The sequence below is a fragment of the Rhinolophus ferrumequinum genome, chromosome 9 (genome assembly GCF_004115265.2).
Source record: "Rhinolophus ferrumequinum isolate MPI-CBG mRhiFer1 chromosome 9, mRhiFer1_v1.p, whole genome shotgun sequence".
Lineage (NCBI taxonomy): Eukaryota > Metazoa > Chordata > Mammalia > Chiroptera > Rhinolophidae > Rhinolophus > Rhinolophus ferrumequinum.
This window is the reverse complement of record NC_046292.1, coordinates 2,556,381-2,579,012: the sequence shown is the minus strand read 5'-3', so window position 1 is coordinate 2,579,012 and position 22,632 is coordinate 2,556,381.

Here is a 22,632-nt window from a genome sequence, read left to right as displayed (position 1 = left end):
AAGCCCCTGCTGTTCGTTCCTTTGGGTCTGCCCCCAGAAGTGGGATTGCTGGGCCACGTGGTAATTCCATGGTCACTGCTCACAGTGGCTGCTCTGTGACACCCCACAGCAGTGTGCAGGGCTCCGGCTCCCCACACCTTTGCCAACACTTGTGATGTTCTTTTCCTGGTTTTTTGTGTGTTTTAGAATGACCTTCTTACTGGGTGTGAAGTGGTATCTCCTTGCGGTATTTTTTTTAATGACTGACATGTTGAAGCATCCAGGACCACTGTTTTGTGGCGGGCCCCACTGCCGGGGTTTTTCTGCCTGTTTCCTCAAAGCTGAATTCAGTCGAAGCATTTTTGTCCCGAGGCTGCGGACCTCTCAGTACACACGATATTGGTCTGCCCCGTTACTGGTCCAAAGGTGCCACCAGATGTCTTCAGTGAAAGCCCCTCGCCACCATCGGGGTCACCGGGGGGCTGTGAGTGGATGCTCCGTGATGGGACAAGTGTCGGGCTCACCACAGCTCCTGCCAGAGCCAGCCTCAGGGGGTGGCCCTTGTTCTCCCCAGTGGTACAACAGTGGCTGCAGAACAGCAAGGTTCTAATTTCATCCTTCCTGAAACACCTATTACCTATTCGCTGTCTCTTTCTACAAAATACTTTTTCGCCACAACCTTATTTTGAGCATCCGTAGGGGCTCGTGGAGTTTTAATTTCAGTGTCTTATAATGCGCTAGTCCATCATTCTTCCAGTTGTCCGACAGGAGCCCTGCAAGCCGGTCCTGTGTCCTTCCGACACCTCATTGCCTTGCTCTCTGGGGACCCCCGAGCTCAGCTGTTTTCCAAGGAGCCCTGGCTCCCTTAGTGGGGAGCAGTATTTTGACACGGACATGGCAGTGGGCACGGGGCTATTCTTTGCTTTCCAGACCTTTCAGGAAAGGTTTCTGAAGAAATCAATGGACGGTGTGTAGATTTTTCGGAGTTCTTTTAACCAAGTTTTGTAACAAGGCTGTTACAAAGGAATTAAAGTGTCCTCGAGGCAAACAACATTTTGTCCCACCTAGAGAACGGCAGTAGAGGCAAAAGAATAGTAGACAGTCTTTATATGAAGTGACAAGACGGAGTCTCCCAGGAATCAGTGCTGAGATCAGACGCATGTGAAATGTTGCCGGTTTTCCAAAAGCGTCACTGTGCAGTCATTTCTTCACATTGGGAAGTGACACTACACATTTGTCTCAGGTAAAAGCTGCAAGCCCACAGGACGCATGGGGAGCAGGTTTCACAAGGTGATAAAATGGGCAGAATGGCAGTATGGGGGCTCTGGTGCCAGCAAGCGCGAAGCAACACTTTGGGGGAAAACAACCCAAGCTCCCCTTTGAAGGGACGGTGCTGAGCCATCAGTTATAACCCCAGAATGAGACGTCACCTTTGATAAAAGTGGTGGTGTCATCTCCACCAGCACTCCTGAGACAGAGTTATCCTCCCGCCGTGTCCCCCTGGAATGTGGCCGACAGCAGCACAGTCGGGCTGTGCATGTCACCAGCAGCACCACCGACTATGAGCCCTGTGGGGACAGAGTCCCAGAGAGCGGCTTCCAGGCTCTTGGCCTCACGTGGAAAGGTGCTGGCTCAGGTAGTAAATGGCCATCAGCTGTGACTAGTTGGCCATTAGCTGTAACCAGTTAGCCGTTGGCCACTGATATAACTGCCGTGGCTGAGCTAGCAAGGGCGGATTGCAGCTAGCAAGTGGGGTTGGTGGGCAGAGAAGAAAATGGCAGGCTGCGGATCGTGTGGATCCTGCTTCCTGTCTACAACCCAGCCGCCAGCGAGAATATAGTGGTACGACTCCCCTGTCGGTGACTCCGTGGGTGTTCCTTTTTGGCCTCACCATGTCCTTTGTTCTTGTGCAGGGAGTGGGAGCTGAGACCCCGCATGACAAGCCCTTCGAGGGTTATTTGTTGGGCATCTACGCTGGGCCAGCCCTGGAGGAACAATGAAGAGCAACTGCAGACGAAGCAAACAAACCCCACGTGGCCTCCATGGAGCTTGGAGTCCAGGGCAGGAGGCAGGCACCCGGCGATCACAGCAGATGCCCGGGCTCGCGGATGCCAACGCAGGTGCTGCAGAGGAGAGGCTTCCTGTGCTAGTGGGCGCTGACGGTCCCCGAGGCCAAGTCTGGGTGCTACACGAAGGCAGGATTATGCCGAGACCTGAAAGATGAGAGGGGATGGACAGTGCTCCAGGCCGGACAACAGCATGTGCAAAGGCCCTGAGGCGGTTGTGGAGAATATAGAGCAGGAGAGACAGAAAGAGTCACATGAGGAGAACAGAGAGTGGCGGGAGATGAGCAGAAAAAGGAAGCAGGGGTTGGTTTAGTAAAATTAAATTGAATTCAGGGGGCACATGGTGTTGTTTTAAGTATATTTAAGAAGGTAACCGAGTGCTGGGTGGATACTTATTTCCCCCTTCTAATGTTTACTCTTATTTGGGGGGTGTCTCTATTTCATACAACACCGTGACCTCCTGCAATGGACTGAATTGTGTGCCCCAGATTCCTATGTGGGAGTCCTCGGTGTGAGGTTATTTGGAGGTGGGGCCTGCGGGAGGTGTTAGGGTTGTCGGGAGTCACGAGGGCGGGGCCCACGATGGGGTTAGTATCCTGATAAGAAGAAGAAAAGACTAGAGCTCCGCACCACAGGAGGACACAGCGAGAAGGCGGCCGTCTGCAAGCCTGGAAGAGAGGCCTCGCCAGGAAGCACATCTGCTGGCCCCTTGATGTGAGATGTCCCCGCCCCCAGCACGGCAAGAGATAAATATCTGTTTAAGCCACCCGGTCTAGGGTATTTGCTATGACAACCCGAGTTGATGGAGAAGCCTTCAATTTTGGGAGGGCAGGTTCTGCCCCAAGACAGAGGCCTGTCGACGTTCAGGCCCCTGTGAGTTGTAAGTCAGGCCATGGGATTTGGGGTCCACACAGGGAGTTCATGTCTGCCCTTCCCCTGAGACTTCGTCTCTGTCACGACCATGCGTGATAAAGCTGGCGTTTTGTTCTCCATCCGCCTGAGCCCTTTGTTTGTCCCAGAATTGTTTCTCAACCTGGCTGGGGAAAGGAGTGTCATTTGCGGCTCCTCTAGTATCCCATGCTGGGGGCAGATGTGTAACTTGGCTATTTTGTGCAGGAGGCCAGAAGTTAGGAAAGCAATAAGGGAGATCTCAGCGTCACCCCGGTAATGGATGGGGGACTTGGAGTTCAGCGATGGTGGTGGAGACAGAGTTTGGGTGGGTCAGAGCACAACCCAGGAGGCCAACGGGAGGATTTGACGCTGTTAGTGGTGGGTCAGACCCATCCGAGGCGTCTGGATAAACGGGAGAAGGCTCTGGAGGGTGACCCCAGCCAGGTGGGGCATGGAGCTGCTCCTCCCTCTACTGGACAATATGTCCTGTGTTTCTACCTTGTCCCTGGAGGGGTTCTAGAAGCTGGGACCACAGTGACAAATGAGCTCAAGCAGCTATACTCTTGGGGGTGGTGGTGGGTGGAGAACAGACTATAAACGAACAAGTCAGTAAGCGACCCAATCTCTGGCGGTGATTCCTGCTTTGGAGGAGAGTCAAGATCCTGAGTTTGGAATTGCACCCTTGAGCCTGAGGCATCTTAGAAATATTTAAGGGGGACGCCGAGGGCCACCAGCAGCGTCTCCTTCTTTATCCGGGCACCCACCCAGCTCCTGCGGCTGGTGAATGGGTTTATGTTTATTGAATTAAGTTGTATTCAGGAGGCAAGGGGTGTTGTTTTAAGTAAATAAAGGTCAAGGGTGAAGTCTCCCTGGAAATGAGAACCAGCCCTGAGGAGGTGATGACCTTGACGTGTCCTTGGGCACTTGTCTGGTTGGGATTGGACTAGTTAGAACAACATAGCTTAAAGAGAGACGTGCTTCTTTGCGTAATCACCACAACTGGGGAGGGGTTGGCCCCAGACTCCGTTGCACAAGACAACAAAGGAACTTTGGTTTACGTTGTTCTTCGTCCATATTTTCCCTGAAAGACGTTTCAGGTAAAGAAGAAGCATCAGGGTAGGTTTTGGGTCCCCCACTCTCCCCTTGCCACAAATTCTCCTAAGGCACAACTCACATCGAGGGCTGAGTTTGCTCTAAGTGCTTGGCATGAACTATATAATTAAAATGTAATATAAGGTAAGCATAACAATTACTCCTATTTCCACGTGGAGAAACTGAGGCACAATGGGAGAAGCAGCTTGCCCAAGTTGGCACAGCTAGTGAGTGGTAGGACCTGAGTTTGAACGCAGGTTCAAATTCTGGCTGCAGAATGAACACTGTGTCACTTGTCTAAGTACCAAGTGGCCCCCAGCGATCACACCTCCCTGAGGACCGAGCTTCACAGCCGCCCACTGAGAAGCATGTTGGTTCCCTTACAACATCTCCAGTCATCGTCACTGCATTGACTCTACCTCACTGCCCAGGAAAGCTCAAGGTTTTCCGTAACTTTGGAAATTCGTGTTCACTTCCTCTTCCAGGTCTGTGATGAAGGAGAGCAATCATGCATGTCTTAGCAAAGACGTCTGGGAATCTTACTTTGGGTATTTTACATCTTGGGGTTCCCAAGTTTTGGGGAATTTTCCCAAGTTTTTCTTGTTGTGTTCAGTGGGTGACATCTTCAATTTTCCCTGATCTGGGTACACCCTTCCAAAGAAGTCCAATGAAGTCATAAAACTGGCACCTGAGAGTCCCAGCACACGACATCCGGACTTCCCGTGGGTTAAAATTAAGAATAAAGCTCTTAATATGTGCTCCCAGCCCCTCAGGGACGGAGGGGACGCACACAGCAAAACAGGACCTGATTTAAGAATTTCTCCGGGAACGTCACAGGAAGCCCTCCTCCCGTCTCTGCCCATCGCCCGTCCTGGAGGAGACACTCAGAGCATATTTGTCCCACACGAAGTGACAAATGTTTTCTGAGCAGCATTGTGATATTGTGGTTTATAAGAAATATACACTTGAAGAAGAGAGGGTCTTCTTCCCCTCTCTGCACAGAGCTCCTAAACCCCTGGTTTCCTAAGCAATGAAAGTCATGAGTGTCTTTTGTTATGTTAGTGAGGTGACTGGAACCACAGCTGGTGATGGCGGCTGGATGCCACTTGGAGCCCACCATGTGGTTAGAGGGTTGAAACTTTCTGTTCCCCCCTTCCCCCCAACCCCCACGCTCCAGGAGGGGAAGGGGCTGGAGGTTGAATGAATCTCCAATGGCCAATGAATTAATCCCTCATGTCTGTGTAGTGAAGCTTCCATAGAAACCCAACAGGGCCAAGAGCTTCCGGGTTGGAGAACACATCCACGCAGGGAGGGGGACGCACCCCAACTCCACAGGACAGAAGCTCCTGTGCTCGGGACCCTCCCTGACTTCGAACTGTGTCTCTTCGTCTGGCTGTTCATCTGTGTCCTTCATCACAGCCCTTAATAAACTGACAAATGTAACTAAGTGTTTCCCTGAGTTCTGAGAGCCACTCGAACAAATGAATGGAACCCGAGGAGGGGGTCGCGGGCACCTCTGACTTACAGCCAATGGGTGAGAAGCACAGGTGACAACCTGGACTTGCAATCGGCCCCCGAGGTGGGGGAGGGGCAGTCACGTGGGCACGGAGCCCTTCACCTGTGGGATCTGACGCTGCCTCCAGGTAGACAGTGCCAGAATTGAGTTAAATGGTAGGACACCCAGCTGGCGTCGCAGAGAACTGCTTGGTGGGGAGGAAACCCTCACACATATCTGGTGGCAAAAATGTAATGTTCTACGTGAGAGTAAAGAAAGACTCACGGGGAAGAAACACATAGTAGAAAGGAAGTGGCTTTTTCCCTACTTAGGAAAGGGAAAAAGCTGAGTTTTCTTTTTCCTTTATGAGCACATATGCACATGAGCTGCAGGAGACACTGGGGTAAAGAAAACAAGCAGAGGAAGCTCGCACGCAGCTTATGCCTTGATACAGGAGGCGGAGAATACATTAAAGAGAACACAGATTGGGTACCAAGTGGTAATGATGCTTCAAGACAGAATAAGGTGGGAGGAGGGTGGGAGAGAACAGAACAGCTCCCTGTGGACCGGAGGGTTTGGGGAGGGGGGCTGAGGAAATGGCCTTTCAGGGGAGAGCTCAGACTTCAGGGCAAACCCCCGCCCATCTCCAGGGACAGGAGGGGGCATTGTGGGGGCAGGGAAGGTGTTCCTTCTTCATCTGCATTTGGTAGACGGCTTTAACATGCTTTTATGTTCAGGCAGGTCGTGGCTTTTTCTGGCTCTGCTTTTTACAGCAGTTCTCGTTAACACTGAGAAAAACCATCATAGATTTGGGAAAAGGTCAAAGAGCATGAAAAACAAATGGCAGAGGGGACGTGAGGGCTTCCATGGGAATATATAAATATTTAAAGAGGAGGCAGCCAAGTACAAATAGTTCCAGCACGCTCTGTCTCAGCGTCCTTACCATGGTCGTGGTAACTATGGCCCTCCTTAAATATTCCTTGATATCAAATCTTGCAGATATTCACCAAATCTTAAGACATTCTCTAGGGAAAAGTAGCTTCCAATCAACCTCAGCTCGTTAACCAACAGAAGTGGTCCTACTAAAACTAAGTGGCCCAGAGGCATTTGGACTGACGAATGGAGCCCTACCAGGCTGTTAGAGGGAAAATGGGGTCCTACCCCGCCATCCGGGGCGATGACGTAGAGAAAGCAACTGGCAAAGCACGTTTCCTTCCGCTGTTAAGAGACAGGACCTCAGGCTGGATGCAAAATTCCTTCGATTCAACGTAGCCGCGTGCTGTCTTCTAAAGCTATTTCCACATTCAGTCATTTTGAATAATTTTTTTCTTTAGCCATGTTTCTAACAAGGAGTTACATGACAAAGAGTCGGGCAGGGAGGAAGCCGGAATCCTTGGAATTTCCGCAGTTACCAGAGCGTCTTTGTTATTCATGGGCCTCTGGGGTCACCCCTGGGTTTATGCTGGACAGGTGACCTGGCTCAGGACGGGGGCTGATCACAGGACGCTCAACGTGACTGGAAGATGAGGGGAGCTGCCGTGAGGTGATGTCAGCCCGACCTCCGGAAGGGGAGGTGAGGGGAGGTGGATGAAGGCTGAGTCGGAGGGCCACCGTGCACAAGACGAAACCCCATAAAGACTTTGGACAGCATGGTGGCGTGATGCTTCCCGGTCACTGGGCTCCTTGATGTGCCAGGAGGTGACACGTACTGATCCCACGGGACAAGGCTTGGAAGTTCCATGTTTACAGACTCCTCAGGCCTCTCCCTCTGTCCTTCGTCTGTCTGTTCCTGAGTTGTAGCCTTTATGATACAACGACAATCATACATATGGCACCCTTTGGTTCTCCGGGTCATTGTAGTAGACAGTCTAATCCAAGGGGGTCCTGGGAACCCCCACATTTGTAGACAGTTGGCTAGGTGTGTGGGCAACCTGGGGATCCCCAAAGTGCGGCTGGGCTGAAGTGGGGCCTTCTTAGGAAGGACTGGGCCCTTCGCCGGTGGGGTCTGCACTAACTCCAGGTGGTCAGTGCCAGGCTGACCGCAGCACACCAGCTGGGGCGGGCACAGAATCAAGGTGATGACGTTCAAGCGTGTCCCCACCGGGTGCATGTCCCCGCTGGGTGCAGCACGTGACTCAGTGTGCCAACTTAATCACAATGGCTGGACGGGCTCCAGAAGCCATGATGGGGAAATGATATGGAGCTGGGCCCGCAAATTGAGCAATTAATTATCTCCCAATCAGGACCAATTCATCTTGTCATCACAAAGGCCTGCATGGGAAAGGGCACTTTTAGCAGGCTGGCAACTTCCCGGGACACCAGGGACACGTCTGGGGCGTCATGTTCACTGGTCATGGGAGGGAAAACGCTCTCCGTCAGGGGACTGAGCCCCCAGCCCACCTGGTTTCCGCACGCGTGGCTCAGGATGAGTTCGTGTTCCCGCAGCGTCAGCATTTCTGGCTCCCTTTGGTACGTGGACGAGGAGGCCAGCAGGTCAGCCAGCGGAAACAGTTCTTTCCTGGTCCCTCTCTGCTTGTTAAGTCTTGTCTTATGAGCGTTTCCACGCTCCACACCTGACCACATCTCCAGTGGGCGTGCGTGCGTGCCCACACACATGCTGGCCTCACTCCCACGGGGCCGGCAGCCTTCACGCAGCCCTCAGGTACACCCAGGGCCGCCCAGGGCATGTCTGCTCTGCTGGGACGTGGAACAACAGTTCCAAATGACTGAAGGTGGCAAGTGATTCCGCGTGGTGGGTAACACATGCAGTCTGACGGTGGGGAAAGTTGTCTACGTCCAAGAAGACCTTGCCGTCCATTTTTCCGCTTTGTCAGTGAAGGGGGCTGGGAGGCAGGAGCCCCCAGTGGGGGTCGGGGAGCCTCACTTAGGAAGAACCTCACCTCCTCGGGTGTCAAGGTGACTTTTCAAGCGTTTTACATTCTCCTTACTTCCCGAGCAGGTGCCACGTCGGGACCAGGTGAGTGACAAGTCCCAGCAATTTATCACGCGTCCTGCAACCTCTAGAGCAATCCATCAGCGACAGGAAATCAACAGAGCGGCGGCAATCTCGCTGTTTCCCCACAGTGACTGTTTTGTCAACTTCCCAGCGTCTGGGCCCAATATCAATATCTGCTTTTATTCACTCGTCCCCTTCCAAAGGCGCTCACTGGATCTCACGCACATAAACACTATAATTTTATGTACTTACCATGATATATGGTTCCTTTACTATACTCCCTGTCTTCTAATAGACACTGTATATTATATATTTTACGTATGTACATAAGAAGTCTGACAATTAAGTTCGCGAACGTGTTGCAACGCTGTTGCTGACCTTTTTTGATATCAGAGGGATTATTCATTATGAATTTGTACCAACTAGACAAACAGTTAACCAGGTTTACTATTTGGAAGTGCTGAAAAGGCTGCATGAAAAAGTTAGACGACCTGAGCTTTTCGCCAACAGTTCGTAGCTCTTGCATCACGACAATGCAGCAGCTCAAACGGCACTGTCTGTGAGGGAGTTTTTAGCCAGTAAACAAATAACTGTATTGGAACACCCTCCCTACTCACCTGATCTGGCCCCCAATGACTTCTTTCTTTACTTGAAGATAAAAGAAATATTGAAAGGAAGACATTTTGATGACATTCAGGACATCAAGGGTAATACGACGACAGCTCTGATGGCCATTCCAGAAAAAGAGTTCCAAAATTGCTCTGAAGAGTGGACTAGGCGCTGGCGTCGGTGCATAGCTTCCCAAGGAGAGTACTTCAAAGGTGACCATAGTGATATTCAGCAATGACGTATGTAGCACTTTTTCTAGATGAGTTCGCAAAGTTAACTGTCAGAGCCTTGTACATACACACACACAAATGTAATAGGCCTGCGTTGGTTAGTTCTGTTCATGTCTGTCATTTGACGCATTGCTTGTTGGTTTGTATTTTTGTTTGTTTGTTTCTCCAATCTCCACCCAAAGCAATGCCTGACCTGCCACTGCCCCCATTATAAAATGTTTGGCTAAGAACCGGATGAGACAAAGGTGACTAAGGCCCAGTAACACCCTCAGCTCAAGGAGTTCTGGGGTCTGGTGGGAAAGGAAGGCAAGGGTGTTCGAGGTCTGTCTGGACTTTGTACAGGGACCACTGTTCAGTCTTGAAAATCTGCAGAAACACTCAAACTGGGGAGGCAGGAAAGATTCGTGTCAGCCCAGAGACTGCAAAGGATCAAGATGCGCAAAAGCGAGGTCGCCCCGAGTCAGGAATACGAGACGGAAATTCTAAATGGAGAAAAGAGCGTGAAGCAAGACAGCTCGCCCCCCTCCCTGTCCCCACCCCTCCTCCTTCCGTCCTTGGAACTGAAATAATCTTAGACACTAGAAACCATGGAATCATTTGTCTCCGTGTCACATCCACCATCTCTCCAAGCCCCAAATGGCAGTGGCACGAGGCGCTGAGGAGGAATGCAGATGGGGCATTCGGTCTGCCCAGCTCCTGGGGAGACCTCCAAGCGGGAGTCCAGGGAAGTGTTCCCCCACTTTGGGTGTGGATGTGAATTGTTGGGGCGCAAATGGGGAAGGAAGACCAGAACTCCAGCCTTGGGATTTCAGTCTCTCGACCCAGAGAGGGGACAGCAGGGGGCCGCCATGGGGGCCAGAGGGAGGAAAGCGGTCACCAGTTGAACACTGCTGTGCTGTCCCGTGAGACGAGGACAGACGTGCAACCATGGTCTCAGGCCATGTGGCATCGTGCTCTCCTCCAACCATCGGGAAGTGATGTGGGAACAGAAGGTTCCGGAGCAGGTGGGAGGTCGGGAGGCAGAACAGTGTGCCAGGACCAGTCTGCAGAGAAGGCTGGCTGGGAATGGAAGCAGAGAGAAGGGGAGACGTGGACGGGACGGTGGGCCAGGGAAGAGGGGCGGCTCCAAAACGTGGCTGAGTGTCGATGTAACCGACACATTGGACAGAGAAAGGATGGATGCAGGAGAGAAAGGATGTAGCATCAGGACAAGTCTGTCCTAGGGGGGTGTCACCTGGAGCTGGGGCTGCCAACTCTCGCAAATAAAAATACACGAAGCACAGACAAATTTGAGTTTTCGATAAACAACAAATTATTTTTTCGCATAAGCGTGTCCCATGCGCTAGTTGGGGTATACTTATGCTGCAGTATATTAGTCATTGCTTCTCTAAAACCCACATTTAGCTGGTGCCCTGTGTTTTGTCCAGCAACCTTATCACATTCAGAGTTCGCCTGTGTAGGAGGCATGGTGCGTCTTCCATCAGACATTCATTTATTCATTCAACTGCTATTTAGTGTGCACCTACTATGCACCAGACCTTGATCTGGGGATACAGCCATGGTAAGACCAGCAAAGCCTCTGCCTACAAGGGGAGACAGACGGGGAACACACAAACACATTCAGAAAATTAAAGCAAGTTAAACGAAGTAAAATGGAACATACGAGGTCTGAGGATTAAGTTCATGAGCTCATCCTAGAACAACTGCTCCATACCTCATTGCTGAATATCACTATGATCACCTTCGAAGTCCTCCCCTTGGGAAGCTATGCACCGACGCCAGCGCCTAGTCCACCCTTTAAAGCCATTTTAGAACTCTTTTTCTGGGATGGCCATCAGAGCTGTCATTAACCTTGTATTAACCTTGATGTCCCGAATGTCATCAAAATGTCTTCCTTTCAGTATTTCCTTTATCTTTGGGTAAAGAAAGAAGTCACTGGGGGCCAGATCAGGTGAGTAGGGAGGGTGTTCCAATACAGTTATTTGTTTACTGGCTAAAAACTCCCTCACAGACAGTGTCGTGTGAGCTGGTGCATTGTCGTGATGCAAGAGCCATGAATTGTTGGCGAAAAGTTCAGGTCGTCTAACTTGTTCATGCAGCCTTTTCAGCACTTCCACATAGTAAATTTGGTTAACTGTTTGTCCAGTTGGTACAAATTCATAATGAATAATCCCTCTGATATCAAAACAGGTTAGCAACATCGTTGCAAACAAGTTCGTGTGAACTTAATTGTCAGACCTTGTTTCCCAAGGAAGTGGAACCAGGACCGTAAAGGAGCTCTCACTTCTGCGTGGGATCTGAAAGTGTCAAACTCACAGAAGCAGAGAGCAGACTTGTTGCCGGGGGCTGGCGGAGGCGGAATGAGGAGAGCTGGTCAGTGGGTCCGGGCCTTCAGTCACTAGGTGAGTAAGTTCTGGAGACCTCACGGACCAGCATCGTGACCACCGTTACCATATTGCAAACCTGAAATCTGCTGAGGCCGTCGAAGTAGGTGGTCTCGCCACACACCGTGTGTCGGAACAATGTGAGGTGACGTGCCCAGCATGTTCGCTGCGGTAACCGTCTCACAGTGTGCACGTCTGTTAGAACCTCCGGCTGCACACTCTAAGTATAAGCGATAGGCATTTGTCAATTACGTCTCAGTAAAGCTGGAAAAAACAAACGAAAGACGAGAAGTGACAGTACGGGTGGGGCGGGCATTGCATGCCAGGGGTTTGCGGACTGAAAGTGAAAGATGCCACAGCCGTCAGCCATCACACACAGTGCATCCCAAAGGTCTCCCCGGCTTTAAAACCACCTCGAGGACACAGGAACCTCGCCGTGGAGTGCGCATGGCCTCTCCGAACCAACTCAGAGGAAGAGCACGCATGTGTCTCATGACAGTTCACTCACCCTCCATCCTGCCTTCCGTGCTCTACCCGCCAGCTGGGGACAATATGACCACCCACCCTGGTACCTGGTTATCCCGGTCACCTGCTAGTAGGGGGCCAGGAACAAGACCCCCAAATCCTCTGCTGCAGGCAGCAGCCCAGGGACTAGACTTGGGGAGGGGACAGAGGCAGCCAGGGTCCCCGAGCCAGGGAGACATGTCCAACGTTCACTGAGTGGGCTTTGGGCCACAGAGCCAGCGCAGCACCCATGCCAACCGCCCCCTCCACGTGCTTCCCGCCCAAGTCCCGTCCCCCCGGGAATAACCTAATTATGCTGCTGGCGCCCAACGAGGGGAGTGGACAAGGATTCACGTGCAGCCCTCTACACTCCCGTTAGTGGGTTTTCCTAACTCGCTGCTGTGTTGCTTCTGATCGATGAGCATGAACGGATCTTTACGGGAAGATGAAGGGAAAAGGTCTCAGGGTAGCTGGGCTGCTTCGGGCACCACCTGGGCAGACACTTGGAAGGCACGGGGGGCCTGGCTTTCGGCATTTGTTTGCGTCTGCAAAGTCCTCACTGAAGCTTAGGCGCAGGCCTCTGCAGGGCGTGAGCCCTCCTTGCCTGGCTCCTGGACACACCAAAGCCTTGGAGGCTGTTTAACTGTCAGGTGGAGGCAGGAGCTGGAGTGTTTACCTCCCCACACACCCCCACCCAGAAGAGGCCACTACAGCCTGCACTGGGGGCTGCTCACCTCTTACCAGATTCTGTCCCCTTCGTGTCCCTGGGGAGGCGAGGCTGGATAGGGGCTAGTGGTGGTTTTGAGTTAAATGCACTACAAACATGTTTTTGGGCTGCGTTCTGGGAGGCCCCAGGAGCCCAGGAGGGCAGGGGGGTGGCCATCCAGCAGCTTCAGCCCAGAGGAAGGAGACAGGGATCCCAAGAGCTTCCTCAGCGGCCTGAGCCTGAGCACCCCAAAGCTGGGCCCTTCACTGACGCCTCTCAGGTCCCCCCCCCCCCCCCCGACCAGGCTCCTTCAGGTCCCACAATCCTGACTCAGGAAAAGGCTCTGCCTTCCCCTCTCCCCCTTCTCCTCCTTTTCCTCCTCCTCCCTCGCCCTTCCCTCTGGCCCCCGCCCCAGGCTCTCCTTCAGAAGAGACGCCAAATCCCAGCCAGGAGCCCCGGTGTCGGTGTCGTCTGAGACCCTTCTTCCTCCCCTTCAGCCTGTGCTCTGAGTCCTGTGGCCTCGCCACTGAAGAGCTGTCACATCTCTGTCCTCTCGACCTCTGCTGTGGACCAGGCTGGCATCTCTCTCCCTGCACTGCAGCAGTGGCCTCTTAGATGGTCTCCCCGCATCCGTTCTGGGGCCCACCCTTCACCCTCCCAATCTTTGTCTCCAAACAGCCACCAAAGTGACCTTTCCGAATGACCAGCTGGTTATCTCTGTGTCCCCACCCCCACCCCTCGTCACCCCTCTGCCTTCAGCCCTCAGTGACTGTGTGGGGACTGCCGGCTCCCCCTATACTCGCTCCCCCTTCCCTTGGGCAACCGGACTGTGCACGAGTTACTGGGCACGTGGCCACTTTCCAGGCGGCTTTCCAGTCGGGCAGCTCAGCTCTGGACGGTGGAAGGACAGGAGAGGGACCTGAGCAAGTGCAGCTCAGTCCTCAAAGGGAACTGCATGCCCACTGCTCCCTCTCTCCGTGCGGCCAGCTGGAGCTGCTGGGTGCGGTTGGCCAGCATTCACCAAGCCCCCCCGGACAGCACCACCCTTCAGGGGTCACTGGACAGCAGCCGGAAGGAAACTGGGGCTGCAGATGACTCATGGAGCACAGCTTCCCACACCCCTGGGCACCTGCCTGCCAGAACTGTTCCATCAAAGACAAATGGACCTTCTCTCAGGTCTAGAGTTCTGTTGGTCAGCCTCTATTACGGCAGCTGACCCGACGGCACACACGCCTGCCCATTTTTCTTAAGACCGATGCCCAAACCCCAGCCCTGCTTGGCTGGGCCCCACCTCCGTCGGCAGCCTCCAGCCTCAGTTGTGCCTCCCTCACCTTCTGCCCCTTGGACTTGCTCAGATCTGCGACCGCCGCCCTTCCTCCTGCCCAGGCCTTTGCACGGGTCCTCCTGTCACCCTGCCCCCCACATGGTCAGCTGATGCTGGTCCTTTGGGGCTCATCTCACATGCCGTTCCTCGGGGAGCCCTCTGAGCCCCCTCAGTGGGGCCTGAAACTGTCATTGAGTCCGTTAGTCTCCCAGCAGCCATGTGCTCTTCTCACTTCTCTCAATCGGGAACGGGCATTTGTTATTAATGTTTTGATTATTTCATCAAGACTTGCGTTACGGGTTGAACTGTGTCTCCACAAAGATATATTCAAGTCCCAACCCCCAGGACCTGTGGGTGTCACCTGCTTTAGAAATCGGGTCTTTGCAGATGTAAGTTAGTGAAGATGAGGTCAGTAGGGTGGGCACTGCTCCAATGGCTGGTGTCCTCATAAGAAGACAGAGGCACGCAGAGAGTACCGTCCCCGGGACGACATGGACCCAGAGACACAGGGAGCGGGCCATGGGACAGAGGCAGAGACAGGAGTGACGCAGCCACAAGCTGAGGAACGCCAAGGGGTGCCGGCCACCACTGGCAGCTGGCGAGGGGCCTGGAACGGCGTCTCCCTGAGTCCCCAGGGGGAACCGACCCTGCTGAGACCTGGGTCTCAGACTTCCGGCCTCCAGTACTGTGAGCAATACATTTGTGCTGTTTCAGCCCCTGCTTCTGGCACTTAGTCGGCAACCCCAGGACACTTGCACGGCCTGTCGTCTTTACCAGGTGGCCAGCGTGAGGAGGGCAGGGCTGGGTCTCCAGCTCCTGGGGCAAGAGGGACGCCTTCCCTAGATAATGAGGCAAAGTGTAGTAACACTTAGTGACTTCACAGGGTAGCTATGAAACGGACGAGGACGAGGAGACGCAGTGGGGCCGGGGGGCCGGGAGCCTCACAGATGCACCCAAGTCCGGCCGGGCCGTCCTGCAGGGACCTGCCAACGCCGCTACCACCACGTGTCCTTCCTTTTGCTTCTGCCTCAGCTCTCTTCCCCTCTGTCCTTCCCTTTTGCTTTGGGATTCTCTTTCTTTCCTCCTTTCTCTGTCCCCTGGACGCTGGAGGCTGGTAAGTGCCCCCAGGCCGTTGCTCCCTGATGGCCCAGGTGTCCCACAGTCAGGCTGCTGGACGGTCTGTCTGTGGCACCCTCGTGACTGGACTGACTCTACCCCCAGGCAGAGCTGCGGCCAGACCAGGCCAGGAAGCAAAGTCTACTTCCCAAGTGTGCGTGACGCTCGGTAGGAAGGGCGGCCTGGTGGGACTGCCTTCCCTAGTGTGAGCACGGGAACGGGCTGCCCTCCGCCTTGGGTCTGGTGGCCTCATCCGTTAGGGAAAGCACTGGGCGGACTCTGGAGGTCAGCTGCCCAGGCGAATGCCGCCTCCTTCCCGGATGTGAGCTCTCGGCTGTCGCTTAACCTGCGAGCGCCGGAGGATGGAGGTGGTACTGGTGATTAATGAGCCAATCCATTACAGTGTTTGGCGCGGTGAGGCTGGCACGGCCGAAGTGCCAGTTAAGATTCAGAGATTCTCGTGGTCTTGAGGACGCAACGGGATGTGGGGCCCAGGGGACACGGGGGGGGGTCCCATGGGTGGGGTGGGCTCCGGGGAAGACAGGCCAGGACAGCAGGAGGGCGGGGGTTCTGCATGCCCCCAGCAGCCCAGTGTGGCAGGAAGTGCAAGGGCTTTTCGTTTTCGTTTTTATTTTGAGGTGCAACTCATATAACAGAAAGTGAACTTTTTAAAATGCACAGATTCAGTGGCGTTTAGCACCTTCACAGTTGTACAACCACCACCTCTATCTAGTTCCAAAGCATTGTCGCCACCCCGAAAGGAAATCCTGTACCCAATAAACACGCAAAGCCTTGATTCATTCAACGCTCTCATTCATGCCACAGGCAGGGAGGGAGGGTCACTGTGTCGTCTTTTTCTTTTCTTAGGCAGCCAGAAGGTGCCGGCCCGTGGAGTCAGGCGGAGGATGGGACTCAGCGCCAACCAGGGCACAGCACTGCCTCCGGCATCCCCTCCTTCACCCCAGGAACTTGGAGCAGAACACTTGGGGTCTGGGTGTGAGCCTAGGGGCAAGGTCCCCCCAACCCAGGCCTCTAAAAAGTGTTGCTGTCAATACTCAACTCTCTCAACCCATCAGCTGTTCCAGCCGAAATGCAAACAAGCTGGTTCTGTCTGGTTGAGCGTTTCTGAAATAGCACCCTCTGCAGCCCCTCTTGCTTCGCTGGGGCTGAGCCTCTCCAGAGTCAGAGCAATTTGTTGCCATGACAACCCTCCCTCCCACTCCAGGACATTTAAATACCAGTCTTCTTCCGCCTGCTTCTCCTCAGGGGACTCTGCAAAGTGGCTTCAGTGAGGCAGAGAGGGTGGCAGGTCCTGTCTTCTGATTCTGGAAACGCAGGGTCACTCTTCCACCTGGTCTGGGGACTCGCTCAGCTGGGTCTCTCAGAGGCCTGCGTCCTTTCTCGTTTGGCTTTATGTTGTTCCGTCACAAAGACACGAAACAAACTATGGAAGAGTGGGAAGTGAGCGTAGGGTTGTTTTCCCACTGGGAAAACCGAGACCCCGAGGGAGAGTGCCATGGCTGTCATGCAGGAGTAGTGCCCAAATGAGGGGCCAGTCCAGAGTCTGTGCTTTATGCCACTCCCGCCCCAGGCCCGAAGTGTGTCCAGATGTGATCCATTTCCCAATCAGCAGGCGACTCCCCAGAACCCAGGGCCTGGCTCAGTGGAGGAAAAGGCTCTGTTTCCGAGTCTGCAGCACCCCAGGCTCAGGAAGCGGCCTCGGGATAGTGGGCGAGGCTCGGCTTAAGGCACCAGAGACCCCACGGCCTTGCTTGGTGGAGAACCACGTGAATGGGGGGATTAATTCTGGAAAACCCACTAAGAAGAAAGCTCTGTGTCCTCCCAGCTTCTACTGAAAGTGTGCTTTTCCTCTAAGTATCGACACAGCCCCGGTGATATATTTATTCTGGGAAATCCTTTTGCCCAAGCCGGGGTCTTACCTTTAAGTCCATTCTGACTAACACAGTGGTTGTCACATGCGAATAACTTTGATTTTATATTAAAATCAAGCTGAAGGCTTTCCCAACTCATGAGAGAAGACCTCTGTCTGAGGCCATACCTGCCCCTTCAACCTGTTTCTTTCAGGACCTTTTTTAAAAGCAGTACCACCACTTTTGAATCCAGTCCCTGGCCTCCCTTTTTCGGTTGTGTGACCTTGTTATGTTAACATACCAATTAAACACGAGAGATGAATCAGCTAAGCTGGACTCATTTATACAGATCAAAAGGCTGCAGGCTACCAGGTGGGAAAACGGCCATAAATAGAGTCGTGGGAGGGCTAGGCCTCTTTTTCCCAGCTGTATTTGCAGAAGGAAGAGGAAAGGGGTCTTGCTCATGATTTGGTTGGTCAGACGTTCGGGAAGGGCCGAGCTGTGGGGCTGTCTCTGGTCCACGTGGAGTCCCTGGGGCGCTTCCGCCCATGCACGGGTCCCGGGCGTTCCTGGGTGTTGCTCCCTCTCCACGGTGCCTGCATCTCCACGTGGCTCATGATGCTTGCAGCACCAAGTGCCAGGGCCGTCAACTGGACTCCCTGCGGCTGGAGCCTCGCACTTCAGAGCTGTTTACAGAACAGAAGAGGAGCCTGGACTCCAGGTGTGCAAGGGGACTCAGAAGAATTAGAGGGAAAATCCCAACAATGAGGATGGTGAGGAGTGACATGCCCTGGGTTCCCCCTCCTCCTACGTCTTTTTCCCATAAATGTCATGCTTCCGGGGAGTATAACCAAGAAAGTTCAAGATCATAATATTAGAAATCGACTTCCTTTTTTTCCTTTTGACATTTTGATATAAAACTGGAAGAGGATGAAGGTTCTCACAGGAGTGCTGAGGTCCTGTCGTGGGTGAGTGTTCCCCAGGTAGCTTTTGGCAGCTCCCCTTGGCATCAAGTTGCCAATGTTTAAGCTGAGTCACACTATGGCCGTGTGACGCATCCATCGCCAGGGCCAGTATCTCAGTAACGGGTCTCATGTCACAAACCCCACAACTTAGCCCAATGGGAAGCACAAGTGAGGTAGATACAAATAACAAGAAGTGAAATAAAGCGAAAAAAATGGCGCAGAAGTGGTGACACAGGGTGCCCCAGGGTGTGGGGAAAGACTGTTGGATGAGGTCACAGAAAGTTTCACGGAGGAGGTGACACCAAGTCCTGAGTGACGAATAGGAAGCAGCCATACCGTGGTACGGGAACCCAGAAATCCAGACATAGGGAATAGCAGGTGCAAAGTTCACTACGCAAGAATGAACTTGCGCCTGTTTGAGCAACGGCAAGGCCAGCGTGGCTGGGGCAGCGCAAACGGTGGGAGATGGAGGAGCCATCTTTCATCTCTCGAGGTTCAGCTCAGCTGTCTCCATAGATCAGCTTTCCCTGAGCATCCGGGGCAAAGATGTCCCTGCCCCCAGCCCGGCCCCCTGGTCACTCTCCGTCTGACCCCTGCCTCAGTCCATTCAGGCAGCAGGACCAGAACACCAGAGACCAGGTGGCTTATAAACAACAGACATTCATTTCTCACAGTTCTGGAGGCTGGAGGTCCCAGGGCAAGGAGCCCAGAGATTCGGTGTCTGGTGAGGACCCTTCAAGCTGACAATGTTTGTTCCGTGCCAGATCAACGTCTGAGTTTCTCCGCTGACCCCAATCGTCTCCTACTGGCTCGTGGACTTATTCGGATTCATCGGCCAACAGCGCCAACCATAATAATAATAGCTGGCCGTACCTGAGTACTTTCTAGAGCAGTGCTAGCCGCCAGGCTAACTTAATACGCGTGAGTTCACTTAGTCTTCCCAGCATGCTCCGTGGAAGATTCTATCACAATCCCCTTCTACTGATAAAGGCACTGAGGCACAGAGAAGTCAAATGACTTGTCCATGGTCACAGTTTCCAAGTAGTGGCTTGGGACCAGTTTCCCTGCTCTTCACTCTTGTACTAAAATGCCTTTGCAAAAAGCTAGAAAGTTCTGGATAACCAGCAGACATTGTGCCTCCACGGGGACCAAGGTTGTCTGAGAACAGACTCAGAAGAGAGGGTAGCGGAGCTGAGCGGGGCCAGGGTTCTGATGACATCACTGATGACATCACTGATCCTTGAAGCCCGTCCCGCTGGACTTTTAAGATGCACGAGCCAATGAGTTGACCTTTCTTGCTTAAGCCACTTCGAGTTAGACTTTCACTCCCCTGTGACGTCCTAGTTACTCTCAGAAGGGCTCCGGCCTGGAGGAGGATGTGGCAGTGGCTGTCTCATGGCTCCTCAGATGGAGACAGATGGAGACAGAATCTGCCTGGACAGCGAGGGGAGGACCTGCCGTGGGATACCTATTGGTACTGAGGGAAGCAACTGTATTTCTTATGAGATCACCTTTCACCCCACGGAGAACCTGGGGTCTGAACCAACCCTAAATAAACCCTCAAAAATCTGCCTGCCTTTATCCTGTGACTTTTAACATCAATGACCGTGTCACCATGTTGCATTGAGTGTGTAAATCATGAGTGGAACGAGGTTGTGTCTTCCAGCCAGATGGCCCCGGGGGTTCGGCCACGAGACAGTTATTGACTCCTTCAGATTCCCTACGATCGTTCAGACCCCTCTTAGCCCCAAACCTCAGGAGCTCGGTTGTTTCCACCTGGTTGCTTCAATGAACAGCTCACCTTGGACCAAGACTGTGTGTCTTCCCTCTCTTAGGAAACGTAATGAATTTCCCATCCCCGATTTTGAACCAAACTCAACTTCCAAACTCTCTCCGGTGACTTCCATCTGGGTTAGTCGTTTGGCCTCTTGGTATCAGGTCTCCTCTTTGAAAGAGAGACATAAACGTTCCCCCGTACTTCCCAGGAGGACTGATGGAATGAATTAATGTTTGTAAAGGGTTTTGCCATCCTATGTGTCTTTGATATCAGAGGATGAAAGGGTATGAGCGACAGTGAGAAACACCAGATTCAGCAGGGGAAAAGAGAAAACAATTCTCTGTTTGCTAACATCTGTGCACAGCGACTTCATTCTGACATTTAACAAAGTTCTTTTAAGTTTTTCCAAGTTCAATGCACGTATGTCAGTGTCGTCCCTTTGAGGGAGCCATCCAAAATAAATTTTTAACAAACTTTTATCCAAACCAAGGATGGAGTAGAAGTCTCTTTCTTGTCAATCAGACACTTAACTGTTGTTGGAGGCCCTGCTTTGTGGTGAGACTCCACTGGCTCCCCACCCAGCTGGCGGGCCCCCCACCCTAGACTGTGAGTCCCCTTTCTGTTCTAAGGAAAGCAGGGTGCAGTGGTTACTAATTTGCTTTTCCTGAAGAGGAGACAGTGTCTGCTCCCTCCACACAATTTCACCTCTTGAAGTCCTAACCCCCAAAACGCCACAACATGACCGTATTTGGAGAGAGAGTCTTTACAGTGGTGATTAAGGTGAGATGAGGTCAAACCTGACTGGTATCCTTATAAGAAGAGGAGATGAAGACACAGGCACCCACAGAGGGTCGACCACGTGCAGACAGAGGGAGAGGATGGTACACGCCTAGGAGAGAGGCCTCAGGAGAGACCAAGCTGCCCACACCTTGGTCTTGGACCCCCAGCCTCCAGGATGCGAGACCATAATCCCTGCTGTTTAAGTCGCCCCATTTGTGGTCCTTTGTTACAGCAGCCTCAGGAGAGTTAGGCAGTGTCTGAGCCCAAGCACTTTCTTCCCCAAATTTCTTTGTGATTAGTGAACGCAGGAGGGAACCTCAGGGCAAAAGATTCAAGTGTGTGGCTGAGAACTATGTCACAAGTGCCTGAGGGGTCTGTCCTCTGTGGTCACTCGGTACTATTTGGGGCAGTAATTTGGGTAACAACTGACATGGAGGCTCATTTCTTGCAGGAAGGACTAGTTTTTTCTTCTAAGTCATTTCATTCAAATCTTTGTTTCAAACCCGCATGCTCTGGTGTATTCGAAAACAGAGCCAAATTCCTGTCCATGTTGCTCTAGAAGAGGCACCTGGGTAAATGTCTTCAATATCTTTTCTCTCTTGCACCCCTCCCCATCCCCAGAGAAATTCTCTTACCCCCGGGCGTCAACAATCTTTAGTGATTGTTTTTTTTTATATAATAAGTAAGGCCACAAGTTCTTTGCTGCTCCTCCAGTCAAGAGTTGGAGTCTGTTTCCCATCCCTTGACCCTGAGGCTGGGGTGGGGGTGGGACGTGTGACTTGTTTTAACCAACAGAATGTGGTGATGACATGTGTGAGTTTAGGAGTAATATTAGCCAGGGCTCGCAAAGAAATAGAACCAATAGGAGACGGACGAGAGATAGATGGATAGACGGATGGATGGATGGATAGATAGATGATAGACAGACGAGAGATAGACGGACGGATGGATGGATAGATAGATAGATAGATAGATAGATAGATAGATAGATAGATAGATATAGACATTCACTACAAGGAATTGGCCCACATAATTATGGAAGCTGAGTCCCATTGTCTGTCATCTGCAAGCTGGAGACCCAGGAAGGCCATGTAATTACAAATTCAAAAGCCCCAGCACCACAGAGCTGACGGCAGAAGTCCAGGTCTGGAAACCCGAGAACCAGGAGAACCGACGGTGCCAGTTCTAGTCTGAGTTCCAAGGTCTGAGAAGCAGGAGTGCCGGTGGCGTGCTTCCAGTCCACGGGCAGGAGGAGACCGATGTCCGCTCGGTCAGTCAGGCAGAGCTCGTGGCCCTTCCTCCATTTTTCTGTTCTATTCAAGTCCTCAACGGATTGGACAAGGCCCACCCACGCGGTATGCCCCACTCACTCAGTCCACACTTCAAATGTTATTCTCTCCTGGAAACACCCTCAGCGGCACACCCAGAAGTAAGGTGCTACCTACTGTCTGGACCTTCTGTGACACAGTCAGCTTGACACATACAGTTAACCACCATAGGATGCTTTGCTTCTTTCACCTTCACCTCTTAAAATGCTTCCTGAGACCACCACACCAGGAAGAAGCCTGGGACGAAAAGACACATGAAGTTGTCCCCACTGAGGCCGGCCCCACGTGAGCCCTGAGCTGGGTCCCGCTCCAAAGCGTGCCCAGACGAACGCAGCCACTCTGCTGCTCCCTGGGCTAGGACAATCATGGGGACTCTCAAATCACTGTTGGTTTAAGCCACTAATTTTGGACTGGTTTGCGGTAACTGGAGCACTGCCCCTCCACTCGGTCTATGAAAAAAGAAAGCCAATCTGAATTTGATGAAAAATGGACTTTCAGGAATTTTTTAAAAAATCTGGTTATATAATCTTTTTCAGACTAATGAAACCAAGACGCTGTT